Source organism: Notolepis coatsorum, assembly GCF_963971535.1.
Source record: "Notolepis coatsorum genome assembly, chromosome: 11".
Taxonomy (NCBI): domain Eukaryota; kingdom Metazoa; phylum Chordata; class Actinopteri; order Aulopiformes; family Paralepididae; genus Notolepis; species Notolepis coatsorum.
The window spans coordinates 28,083,834-28,105,416 of NC_140175.1; the positions used below are offsets into that span (position 1 = coordinate 28,083,834).

Genomic DNA, 21,583 nt, shown 5'->3' on the forward strand with positions numbered 1-21,583 from the left:
CTCGGTAGCAAATGGCTGATGATAGTTGCATAATTATTTTCTAATTTCCATCGGGAATAAGAATTTGATGTCACACATGCGTTTCAACAAGTTCCTTTTTTTTGTCACCTTTCAGGGTCAATGTAGTTTCCCACAGTTTTAATGATTTATTTTTTAACTCTTCAAGTGCAAAATATCCTTTTGCTTCTCTTTCAATTTGGAATGCAAAATCAATTATCTCATCTGTTGACACAACATGCTTCATTCCAAGTTCTACAAGCAATTATTTTGCTTGTGTTTTCGTGTCTGTGCCATTACCGTGAGAAATCCCAAAAGGTCTTGGGCACAAATTTCTCTTGAGGCACCATTGCCTTGTACAACTTTACACAGTCATCGAAGTAGAATGATGCCTGCTCTAAGTTCCCATGGGCACTGCGAATCAATTTCACAGGCTTCATTTCCATGATGATTTGTTTATGATACTTATTGTAATCACAATGGGACTTTAGTGACAACAACAATTTGATAGATTGAAGAATCTGTTCTTCAGTGAGTTTGCATAGGATGGGCAGAATGAACATTACAAAGTAGTCCACATCCGTTAAGATTTTAATGTTCATGTGGTCTGACAGCCACTTGTTCTCAAGACTGTGTTTGAGAAAAACGCTGTTGTCATGCAGTGTGAACAAATCTGGAAAAACTGCCATTGTGTTTGTGTTGAGAATGAATACATCTTGATGTCCAGAAATCACCACATGGTCACCCTGTACTGTTTCAAACAATGGCAAAGACTTGAGTTTTCTCTGATACTCTTGTTTATCTTTGGATGTGGACATTCCAGACTGTAGAAAGTATTGAAGTACTTTCAAATCGTCCTTGGAAAGTTGACAGAACTCTGAATGATTTAGTTTGCAGAGTTGGGGCAACACAGTGCTTCTGTCATTTATATCCAGAAGGTTGGGATGTAAAAGGGAACATTCCTGTGGTTCCATCTTGGTGAAGAATGAAATGTCAAGCTTCATAAAGCCAAGTTTGAAGAGGATTTCTGTCTCTTCTCCTTTGGAGCCGAGATTAATCACGCTTGGCATGTGCTCCACACCTGCACACTTCCAGAGCTCCTTGAAACCCGAAAAGACAGGTCGAAGCACATGGAGATATGGCTTAGCTTCAAACTCCTCATTTTCTGCCACAGACTTGACATCCTCAAACTTGTCGCCAACAAGAATGAATGGGAATGAATGTGCCCTGTTTGAAATGAACTCAGAATCTTCTGAAATTTTTTGCCATTGGTTCAGATACCTATAGCATTTGTGGGCTATTTTGTAGAGCATGGTTTTGTTGATGCATGGCTGAGACTGCCTAGAAGCCTCTTGCAGTTGTTGAAGAACTGTCTCGAGTGGTGGACTTTCACGAATGCCCAGAATCTGGAGAATTGGATCAGCACTGTGTATTTTCAGGTTGGAATGATCAACCACAGGCTGTGTCATGTTGACAAGGCGGCGGCATGCATCACTATAAACCTCAGTGGGCTTCCAAAGTGTTATCATTCCATCATTCTGTTGAGCTGGAGAGAATGCTGGAATGAATACAGTCTCCCTTAGTACTTCCCACCAGGGAGAGTCGTCTTCCTCATGTAGGGAACTCCTCATGAGTTCAAGAGTGCACCTCAGATGTCCATATGCCTTCTCTTTGTCTTTGGCCCAAACACCAGCAATTCTGCCAGTTCTCTCTGCAATGTCTTCCAAAGGGAAATGGGAGTCACTCAGCATCCCCAGTTCCAACAGACGTTGAATCCTTTTGGGGGAACAAAAGTCATTTTTGGTCCCCCCAAGCAAGCAACCCTCTTTTGGTTTGAATAAGCAGGGCACTTTTCCATTTGGATGCACAAGTTTGTTGATATACTGGAGCTGTCCACTCTGCGTAGGGATGCATGGATTGCATGTCAGCAGACTGTCAACTGCACTCATATTAAGATCTATGGCATGCAGCACAAGAGCATCTCTACTCTCAGGCTCCATGGTGGTCAGGTTGCTAAATACCACCTCCTGGTAAAATGTTTCCCAGTCCCATGTTCTGCTATGTAGAACTGTCTCCAAGCCAGCCTGTTTGAAGCTATTTCTCACCCACAAAGGGAGAGGAATGACATGGTTGGGTGCCTTTGCATGCCTGTGACACACTTTCATTGCAAGCGTACCAACATTTTTGTCATCTTCAATGCTTTGGTGCAAAAATCGAGCATTGTCCAAGGAGCACCAATTACTCCCATCACTAAAGAGCTCGACTGGCCCATTAGAATGCTGAGCAATAGCAGAGTAAAAAGCATCCACCAATGGTTTGAAAGTATCACACACTTCCTCCCGATAAGGCCAAAAAGTGTGGTAACAGTAATTTTCCAGGATCTTGTTTTCAAACATATCCTTCAACACCGAGAGTACAGTGATGTATGCGGTCATTGCAGGATCTTGAAGAAGGGCTTTGTTCCACTTGTGTCTAACTCCAGTCTCCCAGATACCTTTTCGATTGGAGGTCACAGCAAATGCTCCATTCACATTCACTGGGAGACCTGTGTGAATGGAAAGGGGGAGGAAGCAAAAAGCCTGTCCAACAAGTTCCATTTGTGATGGGGCCCATCTTTTGGTTTCTGGATTGGCATGCAAAGGGACAGCAATTCCTCCAATAGGTAGTGAGAATATGGCTTGCTTATTTTCTTCCAGGGACATTTTTAAGGATTGCTGTGTCCCAAAGCAATTGTGGAGAAGCCAATACTGAATATGCACATCTGAACTGCAATGTTGGGTGATTTTAGCAATGCTGACTGTATTGCAGTCAATGACCTCTTTGCATTTTTCACCAAGCTTCATCGTTTGATCCGATTTACTTCGCCTTAACAAATGGCTGTCATCTGGAACCTTCATTGAACTCTCTGTTATCTTTGAGACTGTGAAGAGTGTTTCCGATTTGGTCATCTCTTGGAGGCGTTGAGGCATCACCTGTGATGTTTTGCAGAGATAGTATGTTGATGTTCTTCAGAAAGAGGAGGTGAGTTTGTGAGTTTCTGGTAAACTGCTGTTGGAAAATATCAATCTTTTTTCTGTCAAACACATTTGTGCTGATTTCTGACACAAGAGCTTCTTCTTGTGTTCGGAAAGGTAGCTTGATCAGAGTGCCTGGGTAGTAGGGTTTAGGGGCACATTCTCTTGTGAAATTGCAATCAAAAATGCGCTCATATGGTTTGAACTGACCAGGAAATCTATGCAAGAGTCGCTGTCGAGAGAGGTCCAGCTTCATTCCAGGGTTTGTTTTGCCCTTGATGTGCTTCGTCAGGTGGGTTACATTTGGATCCAGTATGAGAAGTTTGTCTCCACTAAGGATGGAGGGAACATCAGTTATGTGATACACAGTGTTGAATCCAAGTCCAAACTTTCCAATTTTCTCCACCATATTTTCTTTTGAGGCAGACCCAACTCTGACAATGTTTCCCCAATCGTCTTCTGAGAAGAGCTCATCATTGAATGCCCAAAGACAAGGTCCCTGGCACAGAGCCATGCCAGGGTCAATAAGACTTTCAGGAGGGTCTTTGTGTATTCTCAAATCCACCATGAACCTACACGTATTTGCATTGTTATCGGTTCAGACTGTCCACATTGTTCTATTCCAACTAACTCTGGACTGAGAATGCGAGTGCTGAGCAGTGGGATGTTTAGCCACTCAGCAGTTGCTCTTGGAATCTCCTCGTGGATGATGTGGAATTCTTCCTGGTCATATTTAAGATCCTCCAAACCATCCCTGCTCATGTCACAGAAGACTGTTGTTGATCGTGGTTTGAGGTTAAAGTGTTCACTCTCTGCCATGACTGGTACCAGGATATCATCTCGTCTTCTTCTCTCTCCACAACCAATTAAGAATGGCTATTGACACTTTCAGCTCAGAGGTATTTCCAAATAGAGGTTGCTTTTTTTCAATGTTTTGTTTTATATCATGAAGGATGCCCACTACTTCTTCCTCTGAAAGCCGTAGCCTCAATCCAAACTCAACAAGCAACTTCTTATATGGGAGGAATTCCTCTGGAACCTTCCTGATATAAGAGGTCAGCTCTAGATTAAGTGGGTAGTCTAGGACCAACTCTTGAGGAGAGACAAACTGGTTGTGGGTCCACAGCCAACACGTGTCTTTCTTCATCAAGTTTCAAGTTTCTTTAATAGTTGTCATACAGAAGTACAGAATACTTTTATACAAAATGCTTCTTACTGTTGCGCTCCAGAGACTGTGCAAGACAAGATAAGTATGAAATAAAATAACATAGTAAAATTAGAAGTAAAAAAATGAGGTCACAGTGTTCAGTTTAGACATATGTACAATGTTCGATGCAGAATAGACGTAGTTACCATACAATATACAATACTGTGCAGTGTACTAATATACAATACTATATAGTGCAAGGCAGAAATGGAGAAATGGGACGAGGTGCAATTTAGGTACAATTCACAGTAGGTGTACGAGTTGTAGTGCAAATCCTTTATCAATAAATATAAAGTGTAAGTGTGTTTGTGTGATCTAAAGTGTGGAGAGTGGGTGCTGCAGTGTGTTGTTTGTTTGAGTGAGTGTGTGCGTGTGGGTGTGTGTGCTGTGTGCATTTGATGGTTGTTGCATAGTGATTATTGTTCGTTTAGCAGCCTGATGGCCTGGGGATAGAAGCTTCTTCTGAGTCTTTCTGTGCTCGCCTTAAGACTCCGGTATCGCTTGCCTGACCGCAGCAGTTCAAAGAGGCAGTTGTTCGGGTGGCTCGAGTCCTTAATAATTCTCTTAGCCTTCCCCTTGCACCGCTTGTTGTAAATGTTCTGGAGGGTGGGAAGCCCCCCTCCAATTGTGCGTTCGGCTGAACGTGTCACTCTTTGTAGTCTGCTACGGTCTTGTGCAGTGCTATTCCCAAACCAGGAGGTGATGTTGCCGGTCAGGATGCTCTCTATTGTACATGAGTAGAAGTTCCTAAGGATCTTCTGACTGACTTGGAACTTCCTTAGGCGCCTGAGGAAGTAGAGGCGTTGTCGTGCCTTCTTCACAACACTGTCAATGTGTGTGGTCCATGTCAAGTCCTCGGATATGTGGGCTCCGAGGTACTTGAAACTGTTCACTCTCTCAACCGGTGCCCCGTCGATGCTGAGGGGGCTGTAGTCCTTGACCCCCGACCTCCTGAAGTCCACAATCATCTCTTTTGTTTTGCTGACGTTCAGGGAGAGGCAGTTCTCCTGACACCACTGTGACAGGTTCTCTACCTCTTCCAGGTAGGCCCTTTCGTCGTTGGCAGAGATCAGGCCCACCACTACTGTGTCATCAGCAAATTTGATGATGGTGTTGTTGTTCCGCTGTGCTACGCAGTCATGTGTGTACAGGGAGTAGAGGAGGGGGCTCAGAACACAGCCCTGGGGGGCCCCTATGTTGAGCGTGATGGATGAGGAGGTGCAGTTGCCGGCTCTTACCACCTGGGGTCTGCCCGTCAGGAAGTCCAAGACCCACTGGCAGAGGTCATAGTTCAAGCCCAGGTCCCTGAGCTTGGCTATGAGTTTGGAGGGGACTATGGTATTGAATGCTGAGCTGTAGTCGATGAACAGCATTCTCACATAGTTCCCCTGCCTCTTGTCCAGGTGTGATGCTGCTGTGTGCAGCACATGGGCTATGGCGTCCTCCGTGGACCTGTTGGGGCGATATGCAAATTGCAGAGGGTCCTGGGCCCTCATTCATCAACGTGTTCTACGCACAGATCTGTGCTTACCCTGTGCGTACGATCATTTCTAAGCAAAGAGTGGGATTCATCAATTTCAACTTGAACTTGACTTCGTGCGTACATCTACGCACAGGTCAGACCTGGCGTACCTAGCTCCCAGTGGAAGAAGATCGTTACTACGCATAAGCACTCCTCAGTCCTGCATTAGTTCCAAGGCGGAAATAAGCTTCCGTGCATTAGTGTTCAACTTCTGTATGACCCGTAATTCATTATAGTTCATTGCAAAATAGCGACAGTAGTGTAATTATAACGGGCTCACACGCGAACAAGAGGTTGGCCTGCTTGTTTGGCACGGGGGGCAGACGCAAAACACCAACCTCCAAACGCGATTAGATATTGTTTCAAATAAAAAGCAAATTATTATGTGTGTCATGTTTCCAAATAAGATTGGTCACGAAATGCTTTCTACTTCAATTTGTTGGTTAGAATAGATGACCTCCGTTGAAACTTCACTGAGACTAACAGTCTATTTGTGAGCTCCCGCACAGATGTGATGATAATAATAATAATAATAATAATAATAGCTTCATTTTATATAGCGCCTTTCAAGAGACCCAAGGTCGCTTTACATAGATAGGGGGGGGGGAATAACAAAGTAACAAACATAGTGGACAGACACACAACATATATATATGATGATGGAATTCATTCAAGATCCTCTCCACCCTCGGGTACGTCTTTGCCACCGCGGCACGGTCCATCGTGATATTGGAGATGGATCGACCAATAGACTGTTACTGTAGCTGTCAAAGCTCCATCACAAATGCAGTTATGTGAATAGAAAGGGATTCCACTCAGTCAATGTTGCGATGCGCATTTGCCTGATACATGTTATTGCTGGATGCCGGGAGGAAGGCGATGCTGAATGTTTTCAATTCATTAAATAAAACGGATACTTTTTGCAAGGGTTTACTGACTGTCATACAAATGATCAACCAACTACATACTGTAACTTTTCAGTGCACGTTCTTATTTACATTGTGACAACAGCCTTGTGAGTTCCCGCAGTGACCCGCACACAGACATGATGGAATTCAAGTTCATGTATTGAAAGGCAGGCTATCATACATGCAGTGAGATTCATTGTTCTTGTATATGCTCTCGTATTATATTGTTTATATAGGCTACCCAATACTGACATCAAAATAGATTGTAGTATGCCTCTAGAAATCATATGCAGCAGGTAGAAGATTGACGGGAGATCCATCGCGATTTGGAATCAAATTGAGGAGAACTTTAATCACTGGGGTATTAATCAAACAACACGGGAAAAGGCAGTCATATTCCAGCGCGGTCTTTATTAGCCGACAACAAAATAGATGCATCTAAGAATCATATAGCCAATCGAACACAACTAATAAAGGCATTCATATTACAGCACGGTTATAATGACACACAACCAACGCCAAACAGTGGTCAACGAACGGTCTTTATTAGTATTTTGAGCTGTCCAGGCAGAATTGCAGCAATGGTCTTAGGGAGCCGTTGATATCTGACATCACCGTTTACGAGTCCGCCTTTTATTTATCCCACAATACGCGATAGTGTCTTCTTGGTTCGACAGCAGTGAACAATCTTCGTGGAGTTTCTCAGGGTTCCGCTCGGGTCCGTCCATTATTTCACATCCCATGGGGGGGGGTTTCCTCATTTTCATGACCATATATGGATAATCATGCACGAGCATTGACGGTAGAACAAAGTGGTATTCATCAACACGGAGGACCATAGAGCCTGCGTACGCACGTGTGATGAATGCCGACTTCCCTGTGCGTACGCTAGTTCTACATTCCGTGCTTACGTGTGGAAGTAGGTCAAGTTCTACGTCCACGTTGATGAATGAGGGCCCAGGTTGATGGGGAGGGAGGAACAGATGTAGCCCTTCACTAGCTTCTCAAAGCACTTCATGGCTATGGAGGTGAGGGCTACAGGGCGGTAGTCGTTGAGGCAAGCGGGCGTAGATTTTTTGGGTACAGGGATGATGGTGGACTTCTTCAGACAGGTGGGGATGACAGCCTGTTCCAAGGACAGGTTGAAGATGTCAGTGAATACCGGGGCCAGTTGGTCGGCACAGACTTTTAGGACGCGGCCGGGGATGCCGTCCGGTCCTGCTGCCTTCCTGATATCACTTTTGAGAAGTCAGGAATATGATCTTGCATGAATTTGTAAATGCTATGCAACTTCCTTTTGAAATCCACATCAGTGTCTGGATCATGCATCGTCTGTGCCATTGATTTCAACACTGACAAGTTGTCTACCACCTTTGCAGGAGAGGGCAAGCATCGGAGTCCCAGTTTGCCGCTAACTCTCTCACTAAGCTCCCCTGTCAGAGGCATGACATGCCCGACAGTGTCCTTGTACATTGCATGCCTTATTTCATTTGGACAGAAGAAGGATCTTCTCTGAGATTCTTCCTGGCTTTGTTTTCTCTTATCGTCCGGTTCAACACATGGGATCCACTGCAAGACACGGAGATGTTCAAGCTGCTGTTCAAAGAATCTGGTCAGCAAATCAGTGGCGTCCAACAGTCTTAAAAGTACCTCAAATCTTTTTACAGCCTCCTGTTGTGAGTGAACATGCAGGTTCTTGATCTGTGCGGCGGCATGCAACACGTGGCTTGGGGTGACATCCATCTCTTTATTCAGCAAACCAAGATCCGTTAAGCTCTCCAGCATCTGCGGTGTCTGTGTGTACACAGGTGGAGGGAAGAATTCTTCAAAGAGGACTCTGAATGTTTCATTTCTTGGATCGAAAAAGGTTGAAGCCTTTTTCAGTTCTCCATTCAATTCAATGAAGCTCAAATCCTTGCATCTTCTTTTCAAAGTCGTATTCTGAGAGAAAAGGATTTTGCCTTGTTTTAAAATCCAAATCATGATTTTCTCTTTGTCATTTCTTTCAAAATCCCCTCTTTCAAGCCCATCAATCAGGAGACTGGCTACATGGACAGTATCCAAGAGATCGATGTTGAGCAGCTGTAGTAGTCTTCGGTCAGCCTCAGTAGCACACTGTATAAGTGAATCAGGCATGGGGAGTTCTGCTGGTATTGCTGGACCTGAACTTAAAAGTACAGCCTGTTTGGAATGAGCAGGAACACAGGATCCATTCATGGAGAGGAACAGAGGCAACTTGGAGAGGATGTCTTTCTCACGGTTTGAAAGAGAACCCAGACTGGAGAGGTAGTCCTTAAGGTCTTCCTTTTGTGTGTGAGAGGCAGTTGTCTTGATGTCACTGATGACATGCTGTGAATCTAAGTTCACCAACAGCTGCATTACACTCCTTGGGGATGGCGGCAGCACATAAGATTCCAGGTCTTGGTGTTTTAGGCACTCATCTCCTTTCACAACTGTGCCGCCAACTTTTTTCACCACTTCAGAAATCTGGTCTGGCAAGGTAGTTTGTTTGCTTTTTTGAAGAATAAGTGTGGTGTTCTGTTGTAGTCTTGCTAGTAATACAGGATGATTGACTTCCTGAAGGGGCTCGATGGGTATTATTGGCATGCCAGTGAAACCACTTAACTCTTTGAAGTGATTGTTGAGAAACTTCCAGAACTCTTGGAGCCACTTTAAGGGTGGATGCTGGCTACTGCCGACCTCCCAGGTAACATGCCTCGTCTTTGTCTCTTCCCAGCCCTTTGGTAGGTACCTCTTTGCATATTCAGCCACACGGTTTGAATCTATGTTGAATATCTTGAATACATCTGAAAAAAAAAGATAAAATATTACTTAAAAGAAAAAGGCAAGGTTGTTGATATTAAATCATTTGAATGGAATTCTTCTATTATACAAAAGATTTACCCGTTGTGGCTAGTTCTTTCAGATGTGTGAGGCAGGGTGTACTCAAGTCGTCGGGAATGAAGAGGTTTTTGCAACCTGGCAGCAGGACTCTGCAGGAAGAAAACATTGGTTATTCTTATAAAGTTGCACTATGGAAAAGTGGCAGCCTGTGGCCATGTGAAGTAACTGCACCATGTTTAAACAAGAGAAAACGGCAACAAAGAAAATCTTCAACAAATCTTCAAGCAAGGTAACTTTGGGCTGTTTTACATTTGTGTTGTTCACACTTCATGCTCTAGAAAGAAGACTGTAGCCTTTTACGGATTTCGCAACACTCACTGGTCGTACCCAGAAGAGCTTGCATTTGCAATTTCACTGTGTTTCATACTAGTGTTGTTGTAAGACTTTTTTCTTGTTCAGGCAACTTGGCCCAACTCTATGATTTAGATTGCAAAAGGACAGATTTATTTTGTGAAAAGGTTTCATAGAGCAGGATTAACTTGAAAAAACATTATTATGAAGGTTACTAAAGCTGAAAATATTACTGAAATATGTTACGATTTTACAAATATAAGTAAATAGAAATAACTGACTGGATAATAATTGTACTTGGTCGATGATTGAATCCACTCTTTGCAAACAGAGTTAAACAGAGTTCTGCTTGAGGCATATATATTTCACATATTGTTCTGAAGGATCAGATTAAACCGAATATATATATTTATTTATATATATATATTTAATTGTATTTGTATATCCCCTGATATCCCTTGTATATTCCTTGTACAATATGCATTGAATATCCCCTCTAGTCTACCGAACATCCCATAATAGTCTCCATTCTACCATTGGACGAGACCTTGGTGCCAGGTCGCCATACCCCTCAGACCAGGTTCAATCGTACCGCTCAACATGTATGGACAAGTCCTAGTTCCGCGTAGGAATATGTCTACCGCACCACTAATGGTACTATTTGTTCATAGTGCGTATATATACTGCGCTATTAAAGTAGAGCTTTTCTTTTAGTCCAGTTCCTTACCCTCCAACAGAGTGACAGACGCAAAAGCCTCCCCGCGAACCACGTGTGGGCAGTAAGGCCAATTCGGCCCAGTATCGGCATTGAGACATCGTGTATATTAATATTTGAATAGTCATATTTGGCACTATATCGTCGAGTTGGACGTATTCTATTAAGCTAATAATAGTCTATTCATATATAGTGCCTCGTGCGGTAAGAGTTCTATAGTAATCAGCACCCCCATCGTTTCGGGCATCAGCTGGACGCTTATCCAGGGTGGTTGACCCCACGTGAAGCTGCCCCCGAGGAGCTCCAGGCCAAAGAGCGAGTGGACCTGTATATTGGATTATTCTACCGACGACGGCTAGCCTTCCCCGGCTTGGATTATGCTTTGAGTACTTTGATTATTCTATGGATAAAGGCCAACACTGCGGTGTGTTGGAAATACCCCCCCCGGAGAGGACGACAGGTGAGAAGACGCTCTACACGACGAGGTCGCCTCACGTCTCTCCATCGTGGACCGGAGGACGCCGGCCACAGAGAGTCCAACTGCTTTCATCTGTGGATCGAGGATCGCTGGGCACCGGGTCGCACGACTGTGGGCTCTCCCAGGATACCCTCGGCCAGACGGGATACAGCCAGACTCTACCCCCCCCCCCTCCAGCTGTCCTACAAGCAGTCGGAACCTTCCCCTAGTGTATCCAGCTATATAATCATTCAAGTATCATTGCTATTGTTCCCTAAATATTCCAGGTTGTATATTTGCTTCCTGCGCAATCAGAGATTGGACATTCGATATTGATCTACCTACGAATACTCATTTGCCATAAAAGTGCATACTATTTCAAATCATAAATGTAATTAAGTGATCGTTGTACATACCTTTTGCTATGTATTATTAATAAACGCAGACTTTCGACTTGGTACATTTGTGTTGGATCCGTTTCATCAGGTGGGAGTGTTTATCATAATTATTTATACCTAGTACTGGGTGGCCAGAGTCTAAAGTACAAGAGGTAGTGGTAGTAAGTATCATATCTAACAATACAGTCAGGGAATTGTACCCCTCAGTTACAATTGGTCCTTCGAACCGGATGGTAATCAGTGTAATATTAATATAGTGTTATTAATATTAAAATGGCCTATGATGAACACTCCACGAAACGATCCTCCTAACCAACAACGCCCGCGGCGCAAACGACAGCTCCCTCAGTACCTAGAGGCTTACGCTGTCAGTCAACAACCTAGTCTTCTACCAACAGTAAACGCAGTAAAACTAGAAAGTAAAATTATGTCTAACCCTAACGACCAGGCTACCCCGACCATAGAGGCCCCTATGGGTTCTAACGTAACTGACCCAGCTCACGGTGGGGACCAGGGGGAACCAGACATGACTTTACACCCCGCCAATACCGAAGAAGTAGTCCCCGACGAGTCCCGGGAGGAAGACAACACTACCGAGAGAGAACTCGGCACGGAAGAAGATGAGGAGAGCACCGTGGAGATAGAGCTCCAAGACTCCGCACGGAGTACCCCAAGGGACGGCTCCCCTATACAACCGTCTTCTCCCAGCGAGGCAGAGAGGACACTACAGCAGGCATTCCTCGTCAGCCTGAAAGCCTCTACTGAACGCGATAGACTCCAGGGTGAACGCGATCGATTGCAGATACAGCAACGGAGCGAAGAAGAGCACATACGCCTGGAAATAAGACGCATTCAGATGGAAGAGAATATGGCAAGAGACCGGGCCGACGCCCAGCGCGCCGCCACCGGTGCCCAGAGAGAATCGGATCTCACCAAGCGCGAAGCCGAGCGCGACAGAGCACAAGCGCAACTAATAGAACAGCTGATCAGAAGGACAACACCCCCTCCCTCCACCAGAGGCTCCAGGAACTCGTCTAGACATCACTCCAGGGCGGCATCCCCTAGCCGAGTAAGCGACCCTGAACTTGACCAACAGACGAGGTCTATACCCCCCGCAGACCCCCTTCCCCAACCGGTCCAAGCGAGACCCAGCCACCGGGAAGGAGCAGCATACACTGCGGAGAGGCTAAATCAGAGACTACAAGCCCTGGATGACCTAACGGAAGACGAAGAGGAAGAGGAGGAGAACCACGCCCGACGACAGCACAGTACTCTACCGGACCAGGAGGTCCAGTACAGCCCAGGCTATACCCCCGCGGAGCTGCGCTACAGACCCCCGACGCTAGTCACGGGTGAGCACGACGCACGACCCGCACCGAGGAACAGCACCTGGACCAGCGGGCCATGGTACACAGCCGGTACCAGCCCACGCCAAGGAGCAGGAGGAGACTCGCCTAGGAGGCCTCTCCCCCAACGCTCGCCGATGTATCAACAATCCGCGTCATACATTGGCACACCTATGGTACCAGACTTCACCCAGGAGAACCGGGCCCAGTATACGGAGCTCCGCATGTGTCTGGAGACAATGTTGGTGGATGTCATTGATGAACGCCATAAATACGCGATACTACTGAAGCATTTAAAGGTACCCCGCGCGCACAACATAGCGCTCGCCTACGCCACTTCCACGACCCCATACACCGCAGCGCTGGTAGCGTTGGACCAGAGATATGGACGTATATGGGATTACGTGATCCAGGAGATCAGGCACATCGACCGCCTACCCCCAGCAACAGACAATCGAGCACTGGACGACCTGTCCATCAGAGTGCAGTCCCTGGTAGGGATGCTGGGAGCGCAGAGGGAAAAGGGTAGGCATGAACTATACGCCAACTCAAATGTAGAGAGGATCTTGGAGAAGCTACCGCCCGCCCGACAGGAGCGCTTTAGGCGGCAGAGAGACCACCGAGACCCTAATGGCCCCGAACCGAACCTCCTCGATCTAGCCGACTTCCTGGCGAGAGAAGTCAGCAGCTTACGGCTAGATACATTCGGACGGAGCACCCCTGGCTCCAGAGAAGGAACCAGGAGACTAAACGATGGAAGAAGATCGGTGACTGTCATGCACCAATCGGAGTCAGTGCCAAGCAGTAGGAGCCACAGTACCCCCTCAAGAAAGGAGAAGTGGAAGATAGTGTGCCCCTACTGTGAGAAAGAACACTGGCTGTCACAATGTGACTCATTCCCCAAGATGAATGCGGAGGAAGCGAGTCAATGGATAAAGTCCCACAGACGCTGTTTTCGCTGTGCGTGATCACACATGGCAGCCGAATGCCGCTTAAAGAAAAAGTGCAGTCGGTGCGATGGAGCCCATCTGGACATACTCCACGACAGTAACAGACGGCGGCCTCCACCCGCACCATCAAGCAGCAAAGCAAGCGTCATGTACATCGACCCCGCCAGCAGCAGCGGAGCCAGAGTGCTCTTAAAGGTAGTCCGTGTGACATTGAGCTACCAGAATAAAGTCATGGACACTTACGCCGTCCTTGATGACGGGTCAGAGAAGACCCTTCTGCTCGCGTCCGCTGCGGCCCAGCTAGGGCTGCGGGGGAGCGAAAACCAAATGACAATTCGGACAATAAGAAGAGATTTGAAAACGATAAAGGGCGAGAATGTCTCATTCTCTATCGCAGCAAGCGGCCAGCCCGAGCGACGGTACAGGATTACAGACGCTTTCACCAGCCAAGAAATAGGACTCTCGCGGTACACATACCCCGTAGCCAAGCTGATGGAGAAATATGTACATCTACGCAAGCTACCGATCGCACTCATAGACGGTGCTACCCCGACACTGTTGATAGGCTCCGACCATGCAGACCTCATTGTCCCGATAGACCGGGTTCATACCGGACCCAGAGGCTGTCCTGCAGCAGTCGAGACCCGCCTAGGATGGACTCTCCAAGGCCCACTCGCCAAATCTCTCAACCGAACCACAGCCACTAGCTGTCTCCACTCCCGAGTCACAGAGGGAGACACCGCACTCCTGCAGCATGTAGAGAGGCTATGGACCTTAGAACAAATGCCCTTTAAGAACGAAAAGAAAGACATTCGCTCTAAAGACGACATCTACGCCATTAACCTCCTCGAGACGGGAACAAAGAGAGTCCCAGTCAGCGGCGTGTTGAGATACGCCACGCCACTCCTGCGGCGGGAAGGGATGCCTACCTTTCACGCAAAGAAAGACGCCACAGAGCGGTACCTACTAAACACAGAGCGGCGCTTAGCCAAGGACCCCGCCCAAGAAAGTGTATACCGCGCTGAGATTGAGAAGCTCATCACAGCGGGACACGTCACAAAGATTGACATTAAAGAGGCCGACCAGACGACTGAATCGTGGTACGTGCCCCACCACAAGGTTCATCACAACGGCAAAGACCGCATCGTGTTTAACTGCAGCTACCAGATCGGATCCCAAAATCTGAATAAAGAACTATTGCCCGGTCCTACACTCGGCCCCTCCCTACTAGGCGTACTACTCCGCTTCCGCCAGGACAAGGTGGCTATCAGCGGGGATATCAAAGGGATGTTCCTGCAGGTGAGATTAGTAGAGGAGGACAAGCCCCTGTTGCGGTTCCTATGGAGAGAGAGGCCAGGAGATGAGCACCCAGCCATCTACCAATGGGAAGTCCTCCCTTTCGGAACTACATGCAGCCCATGCTGTGCTACATTTGCACTACAGAGACATGTCGCAGAGGACCCAGCAGCGGACGAAGAGGTCCGACACAGTGTGAAGAACAGCTTCTACGTAGATAACTGTCTACAAAGCGTTTCGACCCAGGAAGAAGCCGAGGCTCTCCTACATAAACTCCGCGCCTCTCTGATCAAAGGCGGCTTTGATCTCAGGCAGTGGGCCAGCAGCGATCCGCACGTACTGCGCAGCCTCTCCTCCGCGGACAAGGCAGCGAGCAGCGAGACCTGGATGGCCACAATCCCAGGAGAAGCCCAAGAGATGACACTAGGACTAGTGTGGCGCTTCAAAACAGATTCGCTCCACTATAGACACAAACCCCTGACCACGGAGCAGGGAAGGTCGACGGCAATACCGACCACCAGACGGAGTGTGTACAGAACACTCGCCCGACAATATGACCCGTTAGGATGTATACTACCGTACACCACCAGGGCAAAGATGATTGTACGAGCATTGTGGGACAAGGACCAGGGCTGGGACGACCCCATTCCCGCACACCTTACATCCACCTGGAGAGAGTGGGAGATGGAACTCCACTCACTCCCAGGCGTTAATATACGCCGAAGCTACTTCCCACCCACGGTGAGGCCAGAGACATGTAAAATGGATTTACACGTCTTCAGTGACGCCTCCGAGGTCGCCTACGGATCAGTAGCCTACTTGCGGGCCCAAGAAGAGGGGGGAGAGATCTACACAGCATTCATCCTCGCCCGCTCGAGAATAGCCCCACGCAAGCAACAGTCTATCCCACGTCTAGAGCTCTGCGCAGCCCTCGCAGGAGCGCATCTAGCCACGCTCATCCAACGTGAGCTCACCATTCCGGTGCATAGAACAATCCTGTGGTCAGATTCCACGACAGTACTCGCCTGGATCAAATCGGATTCATGCAAATACAAAGTCTTCGTGGGAGTCAGAGTCACTGAGATTCAAGAGTTAACCGGAGAGTTAACCGGAGAAGCAAACTGGCGCTATGTTGATACAAAACACAACTCAGCTGACGTCATCACCCGGGGAATGTCCCTAGATGACTTAACCCGTCATAACATCTACAGTGACGGACCAGCATTCCTCAAGCTCCCGGAAGGAGATTGGCCCACGCCCACCCCGAGGGAAGCAAGTGACGAGGAGGCTGAGAATAAGAAACCCATGTTCTGTGGATTGAGCACTGTTGTCTCCGCAGACCCCAACATAGACGATTGCATTACCATAGAGAGTGCGCAGCAACGGACATTCCTGCGGCACCACCCAGAGATTAAGTCCCCCGCTGATATGTCAGCAGCTGACTACGAGGAAGCAGAACTGCTTCTACTGCAACGAGCCCAGAGAGACTCGTTCCCCGATGAACTAGACTGTCTACAGGGAGGAAAGCCCGTCCCATCAGACAGCAGATTGATTCATCTGGCCCCCGAGAGTGACACACATACCCTCATCAGAGTGGGTGGTCGCCTGCGGAGAGCCCCCAATTTACCGGATGACATTAAGTACCCGATCGTATTGAACAGCCGACACAAGGTCACAGAGCTGATTATAAAGAAATACGACGAGGATGTACACCACGCAGGAGCAGAGAGAGTCTTCGCGGAAATCAGACGTCGTTACTGGATACTTCAAGGAAGAGAGGCGGTGCGACGCTTCCAGCGAACCTGTCTAGACTGCCGAAAGTGGCGCGCGCAGCCCAGCATACCACGGATGGCTGACCTACCTCCATGTCGCCTCCGACTCGGCGACAAGCCATTCCACTCAACAGGCATGGACTGTTTTGGCCCGCTGCACATAAAGAAAGGAAGAGGCACCGAGAAGCGGTGGGGTATTGTATTCAAATGCATGACCACCAGAGCGATACATATCGAGCTCCTTCCGACCATGAGCGCAGACTCATTTCTTATGGCCTTCCGAAGATTCACATCACGGAAAGGAAAACCGTCTACATTATTGTCCGATCACGGGACAAACTTCAAAGGCGGAGAAAGAGAGCTGAGGGAGAGCTTCCAAGCTATGGGCCCAGAACTTAAGACCCACCTCGCTCCAGCCCAGATTGACTTCCAATTCAACCCCCCAAACGCACCCCACTTCGGTGGAACTTGGGAACGAGAAGTACGTTCTATAAAGACAGCCCTGTACGCAGTACTTGGGGCCCAGACTGTGGCGGAAGAAGTCCTAATGACAGTCCTCACGGAGATTGAGGGAGTATTGAACTCAAAGCCCCTCGGTTACGTCTTCAGTGATGTAGCAGATGTCGACCCAGTCACCCCCAACACCCTCCTGATGGGGCGGCTAGATCCCGCGTTACCCCAGACAATGTACCGGCCTGAAGAAGCGAACGGCCGACGAATGTGGAGGTACAGCCAAGTATTAGCCGACAAGTTTTGGAGCAGTTTCCTACTGCACTACCTACCGTCTCTACAGACCCGCCAGAAGTGGGTAAAAGAGAGAGACAATTTGACGGAAGGAACAGTCGTCATGATTATTGACCAGTCACTACCCAGAGCTATGTGGCCGGCTGGCCGCGTAAGCAAAGTGATCACCGGTGCCGACGGCAAGGTCCGAGCGGCTGAAGTACTCGTCCAGGGGCGCATTTACACACGTCCTGTGGCGAGGCTCATAGAACTGCCCCGACTCCCAGACACAATCGACGATGACCATGACCCTATGACTTTGTGAGTTGACTGACCCTTACAGCGAACCCTTGAGTGGTAGACAGTGCGGTTAATCTGTCTCTGCTTAACTAATTGGGTTGGGACCAATTAGGGGGCGGCTGTTCTGAAGGATCAGATTAAACCGAATATATATATTTATTTATATATATTTAATTGTATTTGTATATCCCCTGATATCCCTTGTATATTCCTTGTACAATATGCATTGAATATCCCCTCTAGTCTACCGAACATCCCATAATAGTCTCCATTCTACCATTGGACGAGACCTTGGTGCCAGGTCGCCATACCCCTCAGACCAGGTTCAATCGTACCGCTCAACATGTATGGACAAGTCCTAGTTCCGCGTAGGAATATGTCTACCGCACCACTAATGGTACTATTTGTTCATAGTGCGTATATATACTGCGCTATTAAAGTAGAGCTTTTCTTTTAGTCCAGTTCCTTACCCTCCAACAGAGTGACAGACGCAAAAGCCTCCCCGCGAACCACGTGTGGGCAGTAAGGCCAATTCGGCCCAGTATCGGCATTGAGACATCGTGTATATTAATATTTGAATAGTCATATTTGGCACTATATCGTCGAGTTGGACGTATTCTATTAAGCTAATAATAGTCTATTCATATATAGTGCCTCGTGCGGTAAGAGTTCTATAGTAATCAGCACCCCCATCGTTTCGGGCATCAGCTGGACGCTTATCCAGGGTGGTTGACCCCACGTGAAGCTGCCCCCGAGGAGCTCCAGGCCAAAGAGCGAGTGGACCTGTATATTGGATTATTCTACCGACGACGGCTAGCCTTCCCCGGCTTGGATTATGCTTTGAGTACTTTGATTATTCTATGGATAAAGGCCAACACTGCGGTGTGTTGGAAATACCCCCCCCGGAGAGGACGACAGGTGAGAAGACGCTCTACACGACGAGGTCGCCTCACGTCTCTCCATCGTGGACCGGAGGACGCCGGCCACAGAGAGTCCAACTGCTTTCATCTGTGGATCGAGGATCGCTGGGCACCGGGTCGCACGACTGTGGGCTCTCCCAGGATACCCTCGGCCAGACGGGATACAGCCAGACTCTACCCCCCCCCCCCTCCAGCTGTCCTACAAGCAGTCGGAACCTTCCCCTAGTGTATCCAGCTATATAATCATTCAAGTATCATTGCTATTGTTCCCTAAATATTCCAGGTTGTATATTTGCTTCCTGCGCAATCAGAGATTGGACATTCGATATTGATCTACCTACGAATACTCATTTGCCATAAAAGTGCATACTATTTCAAATCATAAATGTAATTAAGTGATCGTTGTACATACCTTTTGCTATGTATTATTAATAAACGCAGACTTTCGACTTGGTACATTTGTGTTGGATCCGTTTCATCAGGTGGGAGTGTTTATCATAATTATTTATACCTAGTACTGGGTGGCCAGAGTCTAAAGTACAAGAGGTAGTGGTAGTAAGTATCATATCTAACAATACAGTCAGGGAATTGTACCCCTCAGTTACACATATAATATGCATATATTATCCGTTTGTTATCTGTACATAATTTACCTATAGACCAACTAGTAGATTAGACCAGTGGTTCTCAAACTTGTCAAAAATGTCAAGGACCTTCAAATTGAATAGGCCTTGGACCCCCATTTCATAGGATTTTGTCCCAGGAAGACCCATCCGAGAAGATATTAAATATAAAACAAATGTTGTTGTTGTTAGATATGACTTACTGTCTGCAGGTGTGGATATATAACAGAGGTGAGATCAGAATAGTCATTATGCATTATTGCATTATGCTAACTTCTAGTGAAGAATGAGTGAACTTAAAACTGTACAGTATACTCTGTACACATGTGCTGAGAAATCCCATGTATTTTCCCCATGACAGGAAATAATGTTCAATAATGTTGCGCTATTCTCAAAAACGAATAAGAATGCCAACTGTTAAATCATAATGAAATTAAGGATGTGTCCTCACTTAGTAATGTCCTACCTATATATGTAATCAATATGAAATGAATATGTTAAACAATGTGGTTGCTATTTTGAAAGAAACATTTTCCTATTATTCCTGGTGCGTTAAGCCAGAATTTCTTGTGTGACAACAATTAGAACCACTGTTTGTAGACCAAACTGTAAACACTAATAGAATTTTAAAGAATGCATTGTACTTGCACTTGATTTGATCCGAACTTGCCATAAGTTTGCTCCATGGTATGGAAAATGTAAATCATTTGGCCACATGGTGGTGCTATTAAATAAAATGAATATGAATGTGAAGTAATCAACAGCTTGTCCATCAGAAGGAACTTTGTTAGTAGTCTATAAAGTGGAATATAGTATTTTGGCCCCTTCATTGCTTCTTGCAGCTATATTCTTACTTTATTGTTGTATTCTATACCATTTTATTTTGTAGTTTTGTGTTCTTGCATTGCTATTTACAGTGTTCACATGCTGCTGACAATGGCACAATGTGCTCAGGGGCATATGGTTTATTTTCATATTTGTACTCACTGTATTCAACTCTGGCAATATCTGAATAGACAACAATCAAGAGTAACATTTTGTTCTGTATTTATTCCAACCTTTTTGTAAAAGATTTTCATCTATTCTTATTGCTCATTATAGGCTGTATAAAGCTATACATTATTATTATTGTTATTATAAATTGCTGGATGATTTTGGTGTGTTGCTGTATGCGTGTGTGTCGCTGTATGAGTGTGTGTGTCGTGTGTTGCTGTATGAGTGTGTGTTGTGTGTTGCTACTGTATTAGTGCGTTGTGTGTTGCTACGTATGAGTGTGGTGTGTGTTGCTGTATGAGTGTGTGTCGTGTGTTGCTGTATGAGTGTGTGTCGTGTGTTGCTGTATTAACCTTAACCATGCCTAACCTTATAGTGCAAACTGTCAAAAAGGGCTTTAGTTTTTGAGATACCCCTACCGGAGGTAGAACAAAACACAACCATGTTTTTCCTCATCTCTAAGGTCTCCCATATATGAAATGGATTCTTGTATAAAAATATTTTACTGCAAAACTTGTTAAATTGATAGATATTGTTATACACCCACAAAGGAAAAAATAACCAAAATATAGCCTGGCCGTATGGGAGTTGAGACATATAAACTCATATAGATTAATAATACAAGCTCAAAGAGCTTTCAAATTTGACATGCTAGCAGTCAGACAGTTGCTTAACATAATAGAACAACCTGGATGTGAATATCTTTATGCATGTAGGAAAAATATACCTATGTACACATACTTAAAATAAGCGGAAATGTAAAAAATGTATATCTATGCAGAATGTTCTCATTTACTTTGTAGTAGCTCTGCCATGGATTGTCATAGAAACACATATGAGGGCTTTTTCGGAAAGGTGTGGTTGTGCTGAATCCAGCAATACCACATGTGTAAATATAGCATGCATGGTCAGGGAGTTACTGTACATCAGTAAATGTATGAGGTGTCCTAAATGAAAGAAAATTAAACATTGACATAATGAAGTCTTCAGTCCAAAGCCCATTATCAGTGGTGAGAAGCATGTTGACAAATTCAATGTTACTGCAAAGTAAAGTCACTTGAGGTAATGTTCTGGTCTATAATGTTAATATATGTATGATACATAGGATGGGTACCTTTCACATTTGAACCGATACCGGTACCTGTGAATCGATACCGGTACCCAACGGTACCTTTTTCCGGTACTTTAGTCTCAAGAAATTATTAATTATTACCTCAGTCGTAAAAAAAAATCCAAACTTCAAATAA

General features: G+C 46.1%; 2 pseudogenes across 2 annotated transcripts; both read right to left on the reverse strand.

The window, feature by feature from the left end:
* Positions 1–70: 70 nt before the first annotated feature.
* LOC311237079 (sacsin-like) lies at positions 71–971 on the reverse strand (annotated as a pseudogene). Its single transcript has one exon. The product of its transcript is annotated as a sacsin-like (transcript).
* Positions 972–2,428: 1,457 nt separating this feature from the next.
* Positions 2,429–4,158, reverse strand: LOC311237080 (sacsin-like; annotated as a pseudogene). The gene is made up of 2 exons: positions 2,919–4,158; positions 2,429–2,491 (listed from the first exon to the last, which is right to left on the reverse strand). The product of its transcript is annotated as a sacsin-like (transcript).
* Between the last annotated feature and the right edge of the window lie 17,425 nt (positions 4,159–21,583).